Source organism: Pungitius pungitius, unplaced genomic scaffold (genome assembly GCF_949316345.1).
Source record: "Pungitius pungitius unplaced genomic scaffold, fPunPun2.1 scaffold_28, whole genome shotgun sequence".
In the NCBI taxonomy this organism is placed as follows: Eukaryota; Metazoa; Chordata; class Actinopteri; order Perciformes; family Gasterosteidae; genus Pungitius; species Pungitius pungitius.
Window position 1 is genome coordinate 714,044 of NW_026909895.1, and position 14,241 is coordinate 728,284.

At 44.6% G+C, this 14,241-nt stretch overlaps 27 non-coding genes across 27 annotated transcripts; all 27 read left to right on the forward strand.

Annotated features, from left to right (window-relative positions):
- The first annotated feature begins 288 nt into the window (after window positions 1-288).
- On the forward strand, window positions 289-407 carry LOC134121123 (5S ribosomal RNA). The gene has a single exon (XR_009952666.1). It is a non-coding gene; the product is annotated as a 5S ribosomal RNA (ribosomal RNA).
- Window positions 408-746: 339 nt separating this feature from the next.
- Window positions 747-865, forward strand: LOC134121124 (5S ribosomal RNA). Its single transcript, XR_009952667.1, has one exon. It is a non-coding gene; the product is annotated as a 5S ribosomal RNA (ribosomal RNA).
- Window positions 866-1,659: 794 nt separating this feature from the next.
- LOC134121125 (5S ribosomal RNA) lies at window positions 1,660-1,778 on the forward strand. The gene has a single exon (XR_009952668.1). It is a non-coding gene; the product is annotated as a 5S ribosomal RNA (ribosomal RNA).
- Window positions 1,779-2,117: 339 nt separating this feature from the next.
- Window positions 2,118-2,236, forward strand: LOC134121126 (5S ribosomal RNA). The gene has a single exon (XR_009952669.1). It is a non-coding gene; the product is annotated as a 5S ribosomal RNA (ribosomal RNA).
- Window positions 2,237-3,030: 794 nt separating this feature from the next.
- On the forward strand, window positions 3,031-3,149 carry LOC134121127 (5S ribosomal RNA). The gene has a single exon (XR_009952670.1). It is a non-coding gene; the product is annotated as a 5S ribosomal RNA (ribosomal RNA).
- Window positions 3,150-3,488: 339 nt separating this feature from the next.
- On the forward strand, window positions 3,489-3,607 carry LOC134121128 (5S ribosomal RNA). The gene has a single exon (XR_009952671.1). It is a non-coding gene; the product is annotated as a 5S ribosomal RNA (ribosomal RNA).
- Window positions 3,608-3,951: 344 nt separating this feature from the next.
- LOC134122245 (5S ribosomal RNA) lies at window positions 3,952-4,070 on the forward strand. The gene has a single exon (XR_009953786.1). It is a non-coding gene; the product is annotated as a 5S ribosomal RNA (ribosomal RNA).
- Window positions 4,071-4,414: 344 nt separating this feature from the next.
- Window positions 4,415-4,533, forward strand: LOC134121798 (5S ribosomal RNA). Its single transcript, XR_009953339.1, has one exon. It is a non-coding gene; the product is annotated as a 5S ribosomal RNA (ribosomal RNA).
- Window positions 4,534-4,872: 339 nt separating this feature from the next.
- LOC134121129 (5S ribosomal RNA) lies at window positions 4,873-4,991 on the forward strand. The gene has a single exon (XR_009952672.1). It is a non-coding gene; the product is annotated as a 5S ribosomal RNA (ribosomal RNA).
- Window positions 4,992-5,335: 344 nt separating this feature from the next.
- Window positions 5,336-5,454, forward strand: LOC134122376 (5S ribosomal RNA). Its single transcript, XR_009953916.1, has one exon. It is a non-coding gene; the product is annotated as a 5S ribosomal RNA (ribosomal RNA).
- A 339-nt stretch (window positions 5,455-5,793) lies between these two features.
- On the forward strand, window positions 5,794-5,912 carry LOC134121130 (5S ribosomal RNA). The gene has a single exon (XR_009952673.1). It is a non-coding gene; the product is annotated as a 5S ribosomal RNA (ribosomal RNA).
- Window positions 5,913-6,256: 344 nt separating this feature from the next.
- LOC134122247 (5S ribosomal RNA) lies at window positions 6,257-6,375 on the forward strand. Its single transcript, XR_009953788.1, has one exon. It is a non-coding gene; the product is annotated as a 5S ribosomal RNA (ribosomal RNA).
- A 344-nt stretch (window positions 6,376-6,719) lies between these two features.
- LOC134121799 (5S ribosomal RNA) lies at window positions 6,720-6,838 on the forward strand. The gene has a single exon (XR_009953340.1). It is a non-coding gene; the product is annotated as a 5S ribosomal RNA (ribosomal RNA).
- A 339-nt stretch (window positions 6,839-7,177) lies between these two features.
- LOC134121131 (5S ribosomal RNA) lies at window positions 7,178-7,296 on the forward strand. The gene has a single exon (XR_009952674.1). It is a non-coding gene; the product is annotated as a 5S ribosomal RNA (ribosomal RNA).
- Window positions 7,297-7,640: 344 nt separating this feature from the next.
- On the forward strand, window positions 7,641-7,759 carry LOC134122337 (5S ribosomal RNA). The gene has a single exon (XR_009953877.1). It is a non-coding gene; the product is annotated as a 5S ribosomal RNA (ribosomal RNA).
- Window positions 7,760-8,098: 339 nt separating this feature from the next.
- On the forward strand, window positions 8,099-8,217 carry LOC134121133 (5S ribosomal RNA). Its single transcript, XR_009952676.1, has one exon. It is a non-coding gene; the product is annotated as a 5S ribosomal RNA (ribosomal RNA).
- Window positions 8,218-8,611: 394 nt separating this feature from the next.
- On the forward strand, window positions 8,612-8,730 carry LOC134122029 (5S ribosomal RNA). Its single transcript, XR_009953570.1, has one exon. It is a non-coding gene; the product is annotated as a 5S ribosomal RNA (ribosomal RNA).
- A 398-nt stretch (window positions 8,731-9,128) lies between these two features.
- LOC134121134 (5S ribosomal RNA) lies at window positions 9,129-9,247 on the forward strand. The gene has a single exon (XR_009952677.1). It is a non-coding gene; the product is annotated as a 5S ribosomal RNA (ribosomal RNA).
- A 339-nt stretch (window positions 9,248-9,586) lies between these two features.
- On the forward strand, window positions 9,587-9,705 carry LOC134121545 (5S ribosomal RNA). Its single transcript, XR_009953086.1, has one exon. It is a non-coding gene; the product is annotated as a 5S ribosomal RNA (ribosomal RNA).
- A 394-nt stretch (window positions 9,706-10,099) lies between these two features.
- LOC134122030 (5S ribosomal RNA) lies at window positions 10,100-10,218 on the forward strand. Its single transcript, XR_009953571.1, has one exon. It is a non-coding gene; the product is annotated as a 5S ribosomal RNA (ribosomal RNA).
- A 398-nt stretch (window positions 10,219-10,616) lies between these two features.
- On the forward strand, window positions 10,617-10,735 carry LOC134121974 (5S ribosomal RNA). The gene has a single exon (XR_009953515.1). It is a non-coding gene; the product is annotated as a 5S ribosomal RNA (ribosomal RNA).
- A 339-nt stretch (window positions 10,736-11,074) lies between these two features.
- On the forward strand, window positions 11,075-11,193 carry LOC134121944 (5S ribosomal RNA). Its single transcript, XR_009953485.1, has one exon. It is a non-coding gene; the product is annotated as a 5S ribosomal RNA (ribosomal RNA).
- Window positions 11,194-11,537: 344 nt separating this feature from the next.
- LOC134121135 (5S ribosomal RNA) lies at window positions 11,538-11,656 on the forward strand. Its single transcript, XR_009952678.1, has one exon. It is a non-coding gene; the product is annotated as a 5S ribosomal RNA (ribosomal RNA).
- Window positions 11,657-11,995: 339 nt separating this feature from the next.
- On the forward strand, window positions 11,996-12,114 carry LOC134121530 (5S ribosomal RNA). Its single transcript, XR_009953071.1, has one exon. It is a non-coding gene; the product is annotated as a 5S ribosomal RNA (ribosomal RNA).
- Window positions 12,115-12,453: 339 nt separating this feature from the next.
- Window positions 12,454-12,572, forward strand: LOC134121136 (5S ribosomal RNA). Its single transcript, XR_009952679.1, has one exon. It is a non-coding gene; the product is annotated as a 5S ribosomal RNA (ribosomal RNA).
- A 794-nt stretch (window positions 12,573-13,366) lies between these two features.
- Window positions 13,367-13,485, forward strand: LOC134121137 (5S ribosomal RNA). Its single transcript, XR_009952680.1, has one exon. It is a non-coding gene; the product is annotated as a 5S ribosomal RNA (ribosomal RNA).
- Window positions 13,486-13,824: 339 nt separating this feature from the next.
- On the forward strand, window positions 13,825-13,943 carry LOC134121138 (5S ribosomal RNA). The gene has a single exon (XR_009952681.1). It is a non-coding gene; the product is annotated as a 5S ribosomal RNA (ribosomal RNA).
- The last annotated feature ends 298 nt before the right edge of the window (window positions 13,944-14,241 follow it).

Consider the following 14,241-nt stretch of genomic DNA (forward strand, 5'->3'; position numbering starts at 1 on the left):
TGGATATGAAAGGCAATTAGACAATATTATCCAAAATGATTCCGTTTCATGGTTGCTAAATTAGTGTTGATCAACATTTAACAATTGGCATACTTTTGTTTGTAATTTAGCCGTTGAAATACAGGTGCTAACCCAACATGTTAGAATTGCCAGTGAAGAAAAGTAAAGTTACCTTCAGGTTTTAGAAACCTCTCTTGCCAATCCTAAGAACTGCTTCAATTTTAGAAAAAGAAACTCTTCTGATTATCTTTGACGCATTATAAAGGATTAGGAAAAAGATAAAAAGCAGCTTACGGCCATACCTCTCTGGTTCCGCCCGATCTCGTCTGATCTCGGAAGCTAAGCAGAGCAGGGCCTGGTTAGTACCTGGATGGAAGACCGCCTGGGAATCCCAGGTGCCGTAAGCTTTTTCAATTCTCTCTCTGAAAGCCGCCCAGCGCCGTAGCTTGTACACCTACACAATTGTAAAAAGTTTATCACATTGTAGAAGAGATGCAATAGGAAGAAGATGAAAGGTGGCTTACGTCCATACCATCGTCAGGCCATTTGAGGTGGCGGGGACTGCAATGGCCATTCACCGATTGGCTGGGACTCCTGGGCGGGTCTTCTCTAGTCCATCCAATTTTCGGCATGGGATGTCACAGCCTTCTTTGCATACCCTTATTTAACCCACACAAAGATGCCAACGGCAGGCGTGTCATAATTCATTGACGCATTATAAAGGATTAGGAAAAAGATAAAAAGCAGCTTACGGCCATACCTCTCTGGTTCCGCCCGATCTCGTCTGATCTCGGAAGCTAAGCAGAGCAGGGCCTGGTTAGTACCTGGATGGAAGACCGCCTGGGAATCCCAGGTGCCGTAAGCTTTTTCACTTCTCTCTCTGAAAGCCGCCCAGCGCCGTAGCTTGTACACCTACACAATTGTAAAAAGTTTATCACATTGTAGAAGAGATGCAATAGGAAGAAGATGAAAGGTGGCTTACGTCCATACCATCGTCAGGCCATTTGAGGTGGCGGGGACTGCAATGGCCATTCACCGATTGGCTGGGACTCCTGGGCGGGTCTTCTCTAGTCCATCCAATTTTCGGCATGGGATGTCACAGCCTTCTTTGCATACCCTTATTTAACCCACACAAAGATGCCAACGGCAGGCGTGTCATAATTCATTGACGCATTATAAAGGATTAGGAAAAAGATAAAAAGCAGCTTACGGCCATACCTCTCTGGTTCCGCCCGATCTCGTCTGATCTCGGAAGCTAAGCAGAGCAGGGCCTGGTTAGTACCTGGATGGAAGACCGCCTGGGAACACCTACAAATTACAAAAAGTATATCACATTGTTGAAGAGATGCATGTTTAGTGTTGTTTTAACGTTGGATATGAAAGGCAATTAGACAATATTATCCAAAATGATTCCGTTTCATGGTTGCTAAATTAGTGTTGATCAACATTTAACAATTGGCATACTTTTGTTTGTAATTTAGCCGTTGAAATACAGGTGCTAACCCAACATGTTAGAATTGCCAGTGAAGAAAAGTAAAGTTACCTTCAGGTTTTAGAAACCTCTCTTGCCAATCCTAAGAACTGCTTCAATTTTAGAAAAAGAAACTCTTCTGATTATCTTTGACGCATTATAAAGGATTAGGAAAAAGATAAAAAGCAGCTTACGGCCATACCTCTCTGGTTCCGCCCGATCTCGTCTGATCTCGGAAGCTAAGCAGAGCAGGGCCTGGTTAGTACCTGGATGGAAGACCGCCTGGGAATCCCAGGTGCCGTAAGCTTTTTCAATTCTCTCTCTGAAAGCCGCCCAGCGCCGTAGCTTGTACACCTACACAATTGTAAAAAGTTTATCACATTGTAGAAGAGATGCAATAGGAAGAAGATGAAAGGTGGCTTACGTCCATACCATCGTCAGGCCATTTGAGGTGGCGGGGACTGCAATGGCCATTCACCGATTGGCTGGGACTCCTGGGCGGGTCTTCTCTAGTCCATCCAATTTTCGGCATGGGATGTCACAGCCTTCTTTGCATACCCTTATTTAACCCACACAAAGATGCCAACGGCAGGCGTGTCATAATTCATTGACGCATTATAAAGGATTAGGAAAAAGATAAAAAGCAGCTTACGGCCATACCTCTCTGGTTCCGCCCGATCTCGTCTGATCTCGGAAGCTAAGCAGAGCAGGGCCTGGTTAGTACCTGGATGGAAGACCGCCTGGGAATCCCAGGTGCCGTAAGCTTTTTCACTTCTCTCTCTGAAAGCCGCCCAGCGCCGTAGCTTGTACACCTACACAATTGTAAAAAGTTTATCACATTGTAGAAGAGATGCAATAGGAAGAAGATGAAAGGTGGCTTACGTCCATACCATCGTCAGGCCATTTGAGGTGGCGGGGACTGCAATGGCCATTCACCGATTGGCTGGGACTCCTGGGCGGGTCTTCTCTAGTCCATCCAATTTTCGGCATGGGATGTCACAGCCTTCTTTGCATACCCTTATTTAACCCACACAAAGATGCCAACGGCAGGCGTGTCATAATTCATTGACGCATTATAAAGGATTAGGAAAAAGATAAAAAGCAGCTTACGGCCATACCTCTCTGGTTCCGCCCGATCTCGTCTGATCTCGGAAGCTAAGCAGAGCAGGGCCTGGTTAGTACCTGGATGGAAGACCGCCTGGGAACACCTACAAATTACAAAAAGTATATCACATTGTTGAAGAGATGCATGTTTAGTGTTGTTTTAACGTTGGATATGAAAGGCAATTAGACAATATTATCCAAAATGATTCCGTTTCATGGTTGCTAAATTAGTGTTGATCAACATTTAACAATTGGCATACTTTTGTTTGTAATTTAGCCGTTGAAATACAGGTGCTAACCCAACATGTTAGAATTGCCAGTGAAGAAAAGTAAAGTTACCTTCAGGTTTTAGAAACCTCTCTTGCCAATCCTAAGAACTGCTTCAATTTTAGAAAAAGAAACTCTTCTGATTATCTTTGACGCATTATAAAGGATTAGGAAAAAGATAAAAAGCAGCTTACGGCCATACCTCTCTGGTTCCGCCCGATCTCGTCTGATCTCGGAAGCTAAGCAGAGCAGGGCCTGGTTAGTACCTGGATGGAAGACCGCCTGGGAATCCCAGGTGCCGTAAGCTTTTTCAATTCTCTCTCTGAAAGCCGCCCAGCGCCGTAGCTTGTACACCTACACAATTGTAAAAAGTTTATCACATTGTAGAAGAGATGCAATAGGAAGAAGATGAAAGGTGGCTTACGTCCATACCATCGTCAGGCCATTTGAGGTGGCGGGGACTGCAATGGCCATTCACCGATTGGCTGGGACTCCTGGGCGGGTCTTCTCTAGTCCATCCAATTTTCGGCATGGGATGTCACAGCCTTCTTTGCATACCCTTATTTAACCCACACAAAGATGCCAACGGCAGGCGTGTCATAATTCATTGACGCATTATAAAGGATTAGGAAAAAGATAAAAAGCAGCTTACGGCCATACCTCTCTGGTTCCGCCCGATCTCGTCTGATCTCGGAAGCTAAGCAGAGCAGGGCCTGGTTAGTACCTGGATGGAAGACCGCCTGGGAATCCCAGGTGCCGTAAGCTTTTTCACTTCTCTCTCCGAAAGCCGCCGAGCGCCGCAGATTGTACACCTGTTTTAACGTTGGATATGAAAGGAAATTAGACAATATTATCCAAAATGATTCCGTTTCATGATTGCTAAATTAGTGTTGGTCAACATTTACCATTGGCATACTGTTGTTTGTAATTTAGCCGTTGAAATACAGGTGCTAACCCAACATGTTAGAATTGCCAGTGAAGAAAAGTAAAGTTACCTTCAGGCTTTAGGAACCTCTCTTGCCAATGCTAAGAACTGCTTCAATTTTAGAAAAAGAAACTTCTGATTATCTTTGACACGTTTTAAAGGATTAGGAAAAAGATGAAAAGCAGCTTACGTCCATACCTCTCTGGTTCCGCCCGATCTCGTCTGTTCTCGGAAGCTAAGCAGAGCAGGGCCTGGTTAGTACCTGGATGGAAGACCGCCTGGGAATCCCAGGTGCCGTAAGCTTTTTCACTTCTCTCTCCGAAAGCCGCCGAGCGCCGCAGATTGTACACCTGTTTTAACGTTGGATATGAAAGGAAATTAGACAATATTATCCAAAATCATTCCGTTTCATGATTGCTAAATTAGTGTTGGTCAACATTTACGATTGGCATACTGTTGTTTGTAATTTAGCCGTTGAAATACAGGTGCTAACCCAACATGTTAGAATTGCCAGTGAAGAAAAGTAAAGTTACCTTCAGGCTTTAGGAACCTCTCTTGCCAATGCTAAGAACTGCTTCAATTTTAGAAAAAGAAACTTCTGATTATCTTTGACACGTTTTAAAGGATTAGGAAAAAGATGAAAAGCAGCTTACGTCCATACCTCTCTGGTTCCGCCCGATCTCGTCTGATCTCGGAAGCTAAGCAGAGCAGGGCCTGGTTAGTACCTGGATGGAAGACCGCCTGGGAATCCCAGGTGCCGTAAGCTTTTTCACTTCTCTCTCCGAAAGCCGCCCAGCGCCGTAAATTGTACACCTACACAATTGTAAAAAAAATTTCACATTGTAGAAGAGATGCAATAGGAAGAAGATGAAAGGTGGCTTACGTCCGTACCATCGTCAGGCCATTTCAGGTGGCGGGGACTGCAATGGCCATTCACCGATTGGCTGGGACCCCTGGGCGGGTCTTCTCTAGTCCATCCAATTTTCGGCATGGGATGTCACAGCCTTCTTTGCATACCCTTATTTAACCCACACAAAGATGCCAACGGCAGGCGTGTCATAATTCATTGACGCATTATAAAGGATTAGGAAAAAGATAAAAAGCAGCTTACGGCCATACCTCTCTGGTTCCGCCCGATCTCGTCTGATCTCGGAAGCTAAGCAGAGCAGGGCCTGGTTAGTACCTGGATGGAAGACCGCCTGGGAATCCCAGGTGCCGTAAGCTTTTTCACTTCTCTCTCCGAAAGCCGCCGAGCGCCGCAGATTGTACACCTGTTTTAACGTTGGATATGAAAGGAAATTAGACAATATTATCCAAAATGATTCCGTTTCATGATTGCTAAATTAGTGTTGGTCAACATTTACGATTGGCATACTGTTGTTTGTAATTTAGCCGTTGAAATACAGGTGCTAACCCAACATGTTAGAATTGCCAGTGAAGAAAAGTAAAGTTACCTTCAGGCTTTAGGAACCTCTCTTGCCAATGCTAAGAACTGCTTCAATTTTAGAAAAAGAAACTTCTGATTATCTTTGACACGTTTTAAAGGATTAGGAAAAAGATGAAAAGCAGCTTACGTCCATACCTCTCTGGTTCCGCCCGATCTCGTCTGATCTCGGAACCTAAGCAGAGCAGGGCCTGGTTAGTACCTGGATGGAAGACCGCCTGGGAATCCCAGGTGCCGTAAGCTTTTTCACTTCTCTCTCTGAAAGCCGCCCAGCGCCGTAGATTGTACACCTACACAATTGTAAAAAAAATTTCACATTGTAGAAGAGATGCAATAGGAAGAAGATGAAAGGTGGCTTACGTCCATACCATCGTCAGGCCATTTGAGGTGGCGGGGACTGCAATGGCCATTCACCGATTGGCTGGGACTCCTGGGCGGGTCTTCTCTAGTCCATCCAATTTTCGGCATGGGATGTCACAGCCTTCTTTGCATACCCTTATTTAACCCACACAAAGATGCCAACGGCTGGCGTGTCATAATTCATTGACGCATTATAAAGGATTAGGAAAAAGATAAAAAGCAGCTTACGGCCATACCTCTCTGGTTCCGCCCGATCTCGTCTGATCTCGGAAGCTAAGCAGAGCAGGGCCTGGTTAGTACCTGGATGGAAGACCGCCTGGGAATCCCAGGTGCCGTAAGCTTTTTCACTTCTCTCTCCGAAAGCCGCCGAGCGCCGCAGATTGTACACCTGTTTTAACGTTGGATATGAAAGGAAATTAGACAATATTATCCAAAATGATTCCGTTTCATGATTGCTAAATTAGTGTTGGTCAACATTTACGATTGGCATACTGTTGTTTGTAATTTAGCCGTTGAAATACAGGTGCTAACCCAACATGTTAGAATTGCCAGTGAAGAAAAGTAAAGTTACCTTCAGGCTTTAGGAACCTCTCTTGCCAATGCTAAGAACTGCTTCAATTTTAGAAAAAGAAACTTCTGATTATCTTTGACACGTTTTAAAGGATTAGGAAAAAGATGAAAAGCAGCTTACGTCCATACCTCTCTGGTTCCGCCCGATCTCGTCTGTTCTCGGAAGCTAAGCAGAGCAGGGCCTGGTTAGTACCTGGATGGAAGACCGCCTGGGAATCCCAGGTGCCGTAAGCTTTTTCACTTCTCTCTCCGAAAGCCGCCGAGCGCCGCAGATTGTACACCTGTTTTAACGTTGGATATGAAAGGAAATTAGACAATATTATCCAAAATCATTCCGTTTCATGATTGCTAAATTAGTGTTGGTCAACATTTACGATTGGCATACTGTTGTTTGTAATTTAGCCGTTGAAATACAGGTGCTAACCCAACATGTTAGAATTGCCAGTGAAGAAAAGTAAAGTTACCTTCAGGCTTTAGGAACCTCTCTTGCCAATGCTAAGAACTGCTTCAATTTTAGAAAAAGAAACTTCTGATTATCTTTGACACGTTTTAAAGGATTAGGAAAAAGATGAAAAGCAGCTTACGTCCATACCTCTCTGGTTCCGCCCGATCTCGTCTGATCTCGGAAGCTAAGCAGAGCAGGGCCTGGTTAGTACCTGGATGGAAGACCGCCTGGGAATCCCAGGTGCCGTAAGCTTTTTCACTTCTCTCTCCGAAAGCCGCCCAGCGCCGTAAATTGTACACCTACACAATTGTAAAAAAAATTTCACATTGTAGAAGAGATGCAATAGGAAGAAGATGAAAGGTGGCTTACGTCCGTACCATCGTCAGGCCATTTGAGGTGGCGGGGACTGCAATGGCCATTCACCGATTGGCTGGGACCCCTGGGCGGGTCTTCTCTAGTCCATCCAATTTTCGGCATGGGATGTCACAGCCTTCTTTGCATACCCTTATTTAACCCACACAAAGATGCCAACGGCAGGCGTGTCATAATTCATTGACGCATTATAAAGGATTAGGAAAAAGATAAAAAGCAGCTTACGGCCATACCTCTCTGGTTCCGCCCGATCTCGTCTGATCTCGGAAGCTAAGCAGAGCAGGGCCTGGTTAGTACCTGGATGGAAGACCGCCTGGGAATCCCAGGTGCCGTAAGCTTTTTCACTTCTCTCTCCGAAAGCCGCCGAGCGCCGCAGATTGTACACCTGTTTTAACGTTGGATATGAAAGGAAATTAGACAATATTATCCAAAATGATTCCGTTTCATGATTGCTAAATTAGTGTTGGTCAACATTTACGATTGGCATACTGTTGTTTGTAATTTAGCCGTTGAAATACAGGTGCTAACCCAACATGTTAGAATTGCCAGTGAAGAAAAGTAAAGTTACCTTCAGGCTTTAGGAACCTCTCTTGCCAATGCTAAGAACTGCTTCAATTTTAGAAAAAGAAACTTCTGATTATCTTTGACACGTTTTAAAGGATTAGGAAAAAGATGAAAAGCAGCTTACGTCCATACCTCTCTGGTTCCGCCCGATCTCGTCTGTTCTCGGAAGCTAAGCAGAGCAGGGCCTGGTTAGTACCTGGATGGAAGACCGCCTGGGAACCCCAGGTGCCGTAAGCTTTTTCACTTCTCTCTCTGAAAGCCGCCCAGCGCCGTAGATTGTACACCTACACAATTGTAAAAAAAATTTCACATTGTAGAAGAGATGCAATAGGAAGAAGATGAAAGGTGGCTTACGTCCGTACCATCGTCAGGCCATTTGAGGTGGCGGGGACTGCAATGGCCATTCACCGATTGGCTGGGACTCCTGGGCGGGTCTTCTCTAGTCCATCCAATTTTCGGCTTGGGATGTCACAGCCTTCTTTGCATACCCTTATTTAACCCACACAAAGATGCCAACGGCTGGCGTGTCATAATTCATTGACGCATTATAAAGGATTAGGAAAAAGATAAAAAGCAGCTTACGGCCATACCTCTCTGGTTCCGCCCGATCTCGTCTGATCTCGGAAGCTAAGCAGAGCAGGGCCTGGTTAGTACCTGGATGGAAGACCGCCTGGGAATCCCAGGTGCCGTAAGCTTTTTCACTTCTCTCTGAAAGCTGCAGAGCGCCGCAGATTGTACACCTACAAATTACAAAAAGTATATCACATTGTTGAAGAGATGCATGTTTAGTGTTGTTTTAACGTTGGATATGAAAGGAAATTAGACAATATTATCCAAAATGATTCCGTTTCATGATTGCTAAATTGGTGTTGATCAACATTTTACGATTGGCATACTATTGTTTGTAATTTAGCCGTTGAAATACAGGTGCTAACCAAACATGTTAGATTTACCAGTGAAGAAAAGTAAAGTTACCTTCAGGTTTTAGGAACCTCTCTTGCCAATGCTAAGAACTGCTTCAATTTTAGAAAAAGAAACTTCTGATTATCTTTGACACGTTTTAAAGGATTAGGAAAAAGATAAAAAGCAGCTTACAGCCATACCTCTCTGGTTCCGCCCGATCTCGTCTGATCTCGGAAGCTAAGCAGAGCGGGGCCTGGTTAGTACCTGGATGGAAGACCGCCTGGGAATCCCAGGTGCCGTAAGCTTTTTCACTTCTCTCACCGAAAGCCGCCGAGCGCCGCAGATTGTTCACCTACAAATTACAAAAAGTATATCACATTGTTGAAGAGATGCATGTTTAGTGTTGTTTTAACGTTGGATATGAAAGGCAATTAGACAATATTATCCAAAATGATTCCGTTTCATGGTTGCTAAATTAGTGTTGATCAACATTTAACAATTGGCATACTTTTGTTTGTAATTTAGCCGTTGAAATACAGGTGCTAACCCAACATGTTAGAATTGCCAGTGAAGAAAAGTAAAGTTACCTTCAGGTTTTAGAAACCTCTCTTGCCAATCCTAAGAACTGCTTCAATTTTAGAAAAAGAAACTCTTCTGATTATCTTTGACGCATTATAAAGGATTAGGAAAAAGATAAAAAGCAGCTTACGGCCATACCTCTCTGGTTCCGCCCGATCTCGTCTGATCTCGGAAGCTAAGCAGAGCAGGGCCTGGTTAGTACCTGGATGGAAGACCGCCTGGGAATCCCAGGTGCCGTAAGCTTTTTCACTTCTCTCTCTGAAAGCCGCCCAGCGCCGTAGCTTGTACACCTACACAATTGTAAAAAGTTTATCACATTGTAGAAGAGATGCAATAGGAAGAAGATGAAAGGTGGCTTACGTCCATACCATCGTCAGGCCATTTGAGGTGGCGGGGACTGCAATGGCCATTCACCGATTGGCTGGGACTCCTGGGCGGGTCTTCTCTAGTCCATCCAATTTTCGGCTTGGGATGTCACAGCCTTCTTTGCATACCCTTATTTAACCCACACAAAGATGCCAACGGCTGGCGTGTCATAATTCATTGACGCATTATAAAGGATTAGGAAAAAGATAAAAAGCAGCTTACGGCCATACCTCTCTGGTTCCGCCCGATCTCGTCTGATCTTGGAAGCTAAGCAGAGCAGGGCCTGGTTAGTACCTGGATGGAAGACCGCCTGGGAATCCCAGGTGCCGTAAGCTTTTTCACTTCTCTCTGAAAGCTGCAGAGCGCCGCAGATTGTACACCTACAAATTACAAAAAGTATATCACATTGTTGAAGAGATGCATGTTTAGTGTTGTTTTAACGTTGGATATGAAAGGAAATTAGACAATATTATCCAAAATGATTCCGTTTCATGATTGCTAAATTGGTGTTGATCAACATTTTACGATTGGCATACTATTGTTTGTAATTTAGCCGTTGAAATACAGGTGCTAACCAAACATGTTAGATTTACCAGTGAAGAAAAGTAAAGTTACCTTCAGGTTTTAGGAACCTCTCTTGCCAATGCTAAGAACTGCTTCAATTTTAGAAAAAGAAACTTCTGATTATCTTTGACACGTTTTAAAGGATTAGGAAAAAGATAAAAAGCAGCTTACAGCCATACCTCTCTGGTTCCGCCCGATCTCGTCTGATCTCGGAAGCTAAGCAGAGCGGGGCCTGGTTAGTACCTGGATGGAAGACCGCCTGGGAATCCCAGGTGCCGTAAGCTTTTTCACTTCTCTCACCGAAAGCCGCCGAGCGCCGCAGATTGTTCACCTACAAATTACAAAAAGTATATCACATTGTTGAAGAGATGCATGTTTAGTGTTGTTTTAACGTTGGATATGAAAGGCAATTAGACAATATTATCCAAAATGATTCCGTTTCATGGTTGCTAAATTAGTGTTGATCAACATTTAACAATTGGCATACTTTTGTTTGTAATTTAGCCGTTGAAATACAGGTGCTAACCCAACATGTTAGAATTGCCAGTGAAGAAAAGTAAAGTTACCTTCAGGTTTTAGAAACCTCTCTTGCCAATCCTAAGAACTGCTTCAATTTTAGAAAAAGAAACTCTTCTGATTATCTTTGACGCATTATAAAGGATTAGGAAAAAGATAAAAAGCAGCTTACGGCCATACCTCTCTGATTCCGCCCGATCTCGTCTGATCTCGGAAGCTAAGCAGAGCAGGGCCTGGTTAGTACCTGGATGGAAGACCGCCTGGGAATCCCAGGTGCCGTAAGCTTTTTCACTTCTCTCTCTGAAAGCCGCCCAGCGCCGTAGCTTGTACACCTACACAATTGTAAAAAGTTTATCACATTGTAGAAGAGATGCAATAGGAAGAAGATGAAAGGTGGCTTACGTCCATACCATCGTCAGGCCATTTGAGGTGGCGGGGACTGCAATGGCCATTCACCGATTGGCTGGGACTCCTGGGCGGGTCTTCTCTAGTCCATCCAATTTTCGGCATGGGATGTCACAGCCTTCTTTGCATACCCTTATTTAACCCACACAAAGATGCCAACGGCAGGCGTGTCATAATTCATTGACGCATTATAAAGGATTAGGAAAAAGATAAAAAGCAGCTTACGGCCATACCTCTCTGGTTCCGCCCGATCTCGTCTGATCTCGCAAGCTAAGCAGAGCAGGGCCTGGTTAGTACCTGGATGGAAGACCGCCTGGGAATCCCAGGTGCCGTAAGCTTTTTCACTTCTCTCTCCGAAAGCCGCCGAGCGCCGCAGATTGTACACCTGTTTTAACGTTGGATATGAAAGGAAATTAGACAATATTATCCAAAATGATTCCGTTTCATGATTGCTAAATTAGTGTTGGTCAACATTTACGATTGGCATACTGTTGTTTGTAATTTAGCCGTTGAAATACAGGTGCTAACCCAACATGTTAGAATTGCCAGTGAAGAAAAGTAAAGTTACCTTCAGGCTTTAGGAACCTCTCTTGCCAATGCTAAGAACTGCTTCAATTTTAGAAAAAGAAACTTCTGATTATCTTTGACACGTTTTAAAGGATTAGGAAAAAGATGAAAAGCAGCTTACGGCCATACCTCTCTGGTTCCGCCCGATCTCGTCTGATCTCGGAAGCTAAGCAGAGCAGGGCCTGGTTAGTACCTGGATGGAAGACCGCCTGGGAATCCCAGGTGCCGTAAGCTTTTTAACTTCTCTCTCTGAAAGCCGCCCAGCGCCGTAGATTGTACACCTACACAATTGTAAAAAAAAATTCACATTGTAGAAGAGATGCAATAGGAAGAAGATGAAAGGTGGCTTACGTCCATACCATCGTCAGGCCATTTGAGGTGGCGGGGACTGCAATGGCCATTCACCGATTGGCTGGGACTCCTGGGCGGGTCTTCTCTAGTCCATCCAATTTTCGGCATGGGATGTCACAGCCTTCTTTGCATACCCTTATTTAACCCACACAAAGATGCCAACGGCTGGCGTGTCATAATTCATTGACGCATTATAAAGGATTAGGAAAAAGATAAAAAGCAGCTTACGGCCATACCTCTCTGGTTCCGCCTGATCTCGTCTGATCTCGGAAGCTAAGCAGAGCAGGGCCTGGTTAGTACCTGGATGGAAGACCGCCTGGGAATCCCAGGTGCCGTAAGCTTTTTCACTTCTCTCTCCGAAAGCCGCCCACCGCCGCAGATTGTACACCTTCACAATTGTAAAAAGTATTTCACATTGTAGAAGAGATGCAATAGGAAGAAGATGAAAGGTGGCTTACGTCCATACCATCGTCAGGCCATTTGAGGTGGCGGGGACTGCAATGGCCATCCACCGATTGGCTGGGACTCCTGGGCGGGTCTTCTCTAGTCCATCCAATTTTCGCCATAGGATGTCACAGCCTTCTTTGCATACCCTTATTTAACCCACACAAAGATGCCAACGGCAGGCGTGACATAATTTTTTGACGCATTATAAAGGATTAGGAAAAAGATAAAAAGCAGCTTACGGCCATACCTCTCTGGTTCCGCCCGATCTCGTCTGATCTCGGAAGCTAAGCAGAGCAGGGCCTGGTTAGTACCTGGATGGAAGACCGCCTGGGAATCCCAGGTGCCGTAAGCTTTTTCACTTCTCTCTCTGAAAGCCGCCCAGCGCCGTAGCTTGTACACCTACACAATTGTAAAAAGTTTATCACATTGTAGAAGAGATGCAATAGGAAGAAGATGAAAGGTGGCTTACGTCCATACCATCGTCAGGCCATTTGAGGTGGCGGGGACTGCAATGGCCATTCACCGATTGGCTGGGACTCCTGGGCGGGTCTTCTCTAGTCCATCCAATTTTCGGCATGGGATGTCACAGCCTTCTTTGCATACCCTTATTTAACCCACACAAAGATGCCAACGGCAGGCGTGTCATAATTCATTGACGCATTATAAAGGATTAGGAAAAAGATAAAAAGCAGCTTACGGCCATACCTCTCTGGTTCCGCCCGATCTCGTCTGATCTCGGAAGCTAAGCAGAGCAGGGCCTGGTTAGTACCTGGATGGAAGACCGCCTGGGAACACCTACAAATTACAAAAAGTATATCACATTGTTGAAGAGATGCATGTTTAGTGTTGTTTTAACGTTGGATATGAAAGGCAATTAGACAATATTATCCAAAATGATTCCGTTTCATGGTTGCTAAATTAGTGTTGATCAACATTTAACAATTGGCATACTTTTGTTTGTAATTTAGCCGTTGAAATACAGGTGCTAACCCAACATGTTAGAATTGCCAGTGAAGAAAAGTAAAGTTACCTTCAGGTTTTAGAAACCTCTCTTGCCAATCCTAAGAACTGCTTCAATTTTAGAAAAAGAAACTCTTCTGATTATCTTTGACGCATTATAAAGGATTAGGAAAAAGATAAAAAGCAGCTTACGGCCATACCTCTCTGGTTCCGCCCGATCTCGTCTGATCTCGGAAGCTAAGCAGAGCAGGGCCTGGTTAGTACCTGGATGGAAGACCGCCTGGGAATCCCAGGTGCCGTAAGCTTTTTCACTTCTCTCTCTGAAAGCCGCCCAGCGCCGTAGCTTGTACACCTACACAATTGTAAAAAGTTTATCACATTGTAGAAGAGATGCAATAGGAAGAAGATGAAAGGTGGCTTACGTCCATACCATCGTCAGGCCATTTGAGGTGGCGGGGACTGCAATGGCCATTCACCGATTGGCTGGGACTCCTGGGCGGGTCTTCTCTAGTCCATCCAATTTTCGGCATGGGATGTCACAGCCTTCTTTGCATACCCTTATTTAACCCACACAAAGATGCCAACGGCAGGCGTGTCATAATTCATTGACGCATTATAAAGGATTAGGAAAAAGATAAAAAGCAGCTTACGGCCATACCTCTCTGGTTCCGCCCGATCTCGTCTGATCTCGGAAGCTAAGCAGAGCAGGGCCTGGTTAGTACCTGGATGGAAGACCGCCTGGGAATCCCAGGTGCCGTAAGCTTTTTCACTTCTCTCTCCGAAAGCCGCCGAGCGCCGCAGATTGTACACCTGTTTTAACGTTGGATATGAAAGGAAATTAGACAATATTATCCAAAATGATTCCGTTTCATGATTGCTAAATTAGTGTTGGTCAACATTTACCATTGGCATACTGTTGTTTGTAATTTAGCCGTTGAAATACAGGTGCTAACCCAACATGTTAGAATTGCCAGTGAAGAAAAGTAAAGTTACCTTCAGGCTTTAGGAACCTCTCTTGCCAATGCTAAGAACTGCTTCAATTTTAGAAAAAGAAACTTCTG